Here is a 4,648-nt window from a genome sequence, read left to right on the forward strand (position 1 = left end):
AGCGCTCGATGTATCGGTGTGTGTGGGGGGAGGGGGTGGGGGAGGGGTAGGCAGAGGCCTAACTATAGAGGTAGAACGACTCGTATATGTGTTGAGAAGGAGAGACCCAGCTATGTCTTGAGGGAGATCGGTCGACATCCATACATAACTGAAGGACGGGAAATATGATGGGACAGAGAGAGAGAGGAGAGAGAGGGAGGAGAGGGAGGGAGAGGGGTAGAGTGCTGGATGGGTGATGGAGTTGCTTCTCGAAGATGGTGGGAGAGGCCTACTAGACAAACTGAGGGTGGAACTGCAATGTTATCAATAAGAGTGGGGATGTGTTTCTGTGTGTGCCTGTGCGTGATAGATCTGTCGGGACGCATCCATGGATGATGAAGGGGAACCATGTGTTTGGTAAGCAAACCTAACTAGATCGGTAGATCAATTGTTGTTTGTCGGAGGAAGGGAGAGACACAACTAATGAGGTAGATCGATTGACGTGTGGGTAAAAACGAGTTATAAGGACCTAGCTAGCTATATGTATAGCGAGAGATCGGTCGGTGTACGTCCATTTGTTAGAGGCAAATAAGGCCCAGCGAGACGGATAGACAGAGAGAATGGAGCTAGGAGGTGGTGCGAGAGGCCCAACTACTAGCTAGATAGGGGGAGGAGTGTGCGGTTGTGAGATCGATGAAAAGAGGGGCGAGAGTTTACACGTGTGTCTGACCGTATGAGAGACACGAGGCAAGGACACATAAAGGAGGAGATTGAAGGTGTGTGTGTATGTTGTAGGCAGGCATCGCTGGAGAGGTTTATCGATCGGTGTGTGTCGGAAAGGAGTTGTGGAGACTCTGGGAGAACGACCTAAAGAAAAAAATGAATGTGCCCGGTGGATAGAATGCCGAGGGAGGGGGAGGGCGAGGAGGGCGTGTGCATGCACGAGAGAAAGTTAGTGGTAGCTACAAAGGTTAGAGGATTGTGTGGGTGTAAGAGACTAACAAAGATCATAATTTGATATGAAAGCGGATTCATATATTTGAATAGGAGATCATAGTGTTTTAAACATTGCATGCATGAATATAGCGGTGATACACGTGTTGTGCACATGTTATACCATAATGTGATAATGCATGGCGTTTGCAACTCACAGCTAAATGCCGAACAATCTAAACCATACTATACATCAAACAATCTCACATTTTATTTGAATTTGTGATAATGTGTGGCGTTTGCAGCTTACAACTAAATATCGAACAATCTAAACAATACTATATATCGAACATTCTCACATTTTATTTGAATTTGTGGTAATGTGTGGTGTTTGCAACTCACATCTAAATACTTGTAGGCGTAGGGGGCGGGGCACCATACATAATGTGATAAACACATTATACATATGAGACATGGTTTAGATTATGAAGATCTAGCTAGAGCTAGAAATGTAATGTGATTTGAAATCAAAATAAAGTGGATTCAAAAAATCTAGTTCGAGTTCATATAGTACACATAGTTCATATGTAACTCGAGACTAATCATGTGGTGTGCTGTGAAGATAATACACAAACGATGGTTTAACTTGACAATAATGATGATTGTAGATCTTATTAAAACAGAGAAACGAATTCAAATGCTTTGACTTCACAACAATCATTACTGTAGATCTTATTCAAATAGAGAAACGAATTCAAATTTAGTTCATATTGAAGCGGTAGTATATACGTTTGGAATGCACTAAAACGTTCATTTGAGTAGTAGGTTGCATGCATTATACACGTAGCGAAATATTTTAATTGAACATAACATGAATTCAAAGTTTTGAATGACATTTGTAGTGCGCATTGATTTGGTACAGTACACGTTAGGCTTGTCCGGAAATTTCAACCCGCGCCTTGTTAGCCCGAAATATTTAAGATATATCTTTGTCTCGTTGTGCTCCGACAACTCCCTCCATCTCAACCCGCGCCTTGCTATTCCGAAATTACAACGCGCGCGAAAACTCCCACCTCCTGTGAAATCCCGACACGCGAAATGCCCGTGGTACCCCTGAACCGAAAGAACCGCCTCAAATCGGTGGGGGTACTTTCGTAACTTACCCCACATTTCGGACAAGCGCGTCTCTAAGCCATGGTTCCCCACTGCCATCCCATCCGCCCACCCATTCGTACACCGAGGCCGCGAAAACCCGCGACGAAACCCCACACCCTGCTCCGTCCGCCACCCAGCCGGAGCCTCTTCCCCGACGACGTCGTCCACAGCAACACCTCGACGTCCCTCATCCACCGTACCGGATGAGGATCCGTCGTCGATCTCATCGTCCCGCCGGTTCAGCCACCCCGTCCTCCACCTCCAAGGAGCTGCCCCGACGTTCCCCTCGTCTTTCGCGCCACCTCCATTCCCACACCGCCGTCTTCACCTGCACCACCGGAAGAGCATCATCATCACCGTTTCCTCGGATGAAGCTGCGGCCTAATCGGCGCCACCAAAGAGGTTGTACACTAATCGCCGCATTTTCTTCTTGATTCGATCTCACGGTGCTGCCGGCGCTCGGTCCCGAGCCGACACGGCGCGGCTCCATCCACGGCGGCGTCGCCGGCCACTTCCTCCACGGCGTCGCTCCCTCGGCGGCGACGTCCACATCAGTAGGAGCTGCTGCTGCTTTAGCTCTCGCTCGCGCTGCTGCTCTGCTCTTGCTCTCGGTCCCCTGCCTGGTCTGCTCTTGCTATTGCTCTTGCTCGCGCTGCTGCTCTCGCTCTTGCTCTTGCTTGCGATGCTGCTCCGATTTAGCTACACTTCAGTCGACTGAATCGACTTTTGGGTCAGTCGATTTTCAGGGGGTGGGGGGGGGCTCGCCGGGGTGAAGGAAGAACCAGCCGCAGCGGGGAGGGGGGCTCGCCGGAGAGGTACCCCACTATCTATCTTAGGGTTCAGGATGGGGGCGGTGGTCGCCGGCGTGGCGGGCGTTGGCGGGCGGTGGCGTGGGGATCGCCGGAGAAAAAGCTCGGCACGGGGGGGCCTAGAGGGATGGCCGGGGCGGCGGCGGACCGGCGGTGGGGAGTGTTTTCGGGGCGGGCGGGGCGGCGCACCGCCGGCCGCGGGCGGCGGGGGCTGCTGTTTGGCCGGTGGTGGCTGGCGGCTCAGGGGGGTGGAGGTTGAAGATGAACCGCAGGCCCTTGATTTCGTATCCAACGGCTGCAAAATCGACTGACCAGAGATGAAAAAGTCAGTCGACCGACGTGTAGCCTCACCTTGCTAGTGCGTTCAGTTTCGACAGCAAAATTCAGTTTCGACAGCAAAATTCAGTTTCGACAGTTAAGTTCAGTTTCGACAGTTAAGTTCAGTTTCGACAGTTAAGTTCAGAGATGAGCGGCTGATGTATTTTACATCTAGCACTTTGTGGTTATGTATTTTACGTCATGTATTGGAGATGCTATTAGAATTCCACTCAGGTTAACGTTGTTCGTTGTCTCTCTTGTCCTGCTTCAGCCTCGGCGTCGTACAACTCACCGGAGCTGCTCCAACGACGAAACCCTCCATCACAGCGGAGCAGTACCTCGGGCTCCATCTCCAGACGCCTAAGATCTTCTTCCCCTCCTCCGACAGCAAAGTCAGCCGGAGCATCCTCACCGGCCAACCCAATCACGCTGAGATCGACATGGCTTCGCCAAAGAGGTTGTACACTTGTTGCATCTCTTTTTTACTCTACATGTTATATATATTGTCCACTGAGCACACGGATTTGTTCCTTTAGTGTCTCCTTGAAAGAAAAAACGTAGGAATTTTAATTTTCACTTGTCCTCCTTTTCAAATTCCTATTCATGAAGCACAAGACTAAGAGATAGTAGCATAATAGCATTATAACCGTACATTTTCTTGTGGTTTGACTTAATCTCACCATGCTTCTTTGCATCCTGTGATCTTCCAATTGTTGTGAATCAAACACCCAGATTGGCAGAAATCCTGTGTTTTTAAATTCTCTGTTTTGCACGTGCATTCCTATCCTATTCCTGTCTATTTCCTATCCCTGCATTGTTGGAATCCTCCAATTCAAACGAGCCCTTACAGAATTACTTCTCTTACAGATAGTTGTCAAAGAAAACCTTGCGTGGTTTGTCCCGCTCCTGCTGCGCCGTCGTCCACCCCAGCTCAGCTGCTCCAACGACAGAAGGGTCCAGCACAGCAGGGATCCGGCCTCCAGACTGTCTTTCGCCGCCTCAGATCTTCTTCCCCGCCGCTGGCAGCCATGAAAACTGCATTACCATCATCAACCGAGCAGATGACCTCGAGGACTACACGGGTCCGCAAGAGAGGTCGCACTCTTTCGTGTCTGCTTACGTTATGCATCGCTTAATATTACATGCTACTTTATCGTCCTGTTCACCGATTAGACTCTGAGTCAGCTCCAAACTAATGGTCAAACTTGAGTTTTTAAATGGTTGTGGGGTACATATCGGGGCCGCTATCAATAGTATCTATCTACTATCTGGTTAATCTCCGGTGTCTACTATGAGTTTCATGTTGGGTGGGAAACAAACAGTAAAGAAGCCATTATCTGTATTTTTTAACTGAAGCCATTATCTGCCTGCTATTATTGGTTTTGGGTCTATCCACAGGTTGCTACCATCACTCTGGATTTCTGCATGCACTCCTTACATAATCTCACTATGTT

The sequence above is a fragment of the Triticum aestivum genome, chromosome 3B (genome assembly GCF_018294505.1).
Source record: "Triticum aestivum cultivar Chinese Spring chromosome 3B, IWGSC CS RefSeq v2.1, whole genome shotgun sequence".
Lineage (NCBI taxonomy): Eukaryota > Viridiplantae > Streptophyta > Magnoliopsida > Poales > Poaceae > Triticum > Triticum aestivum.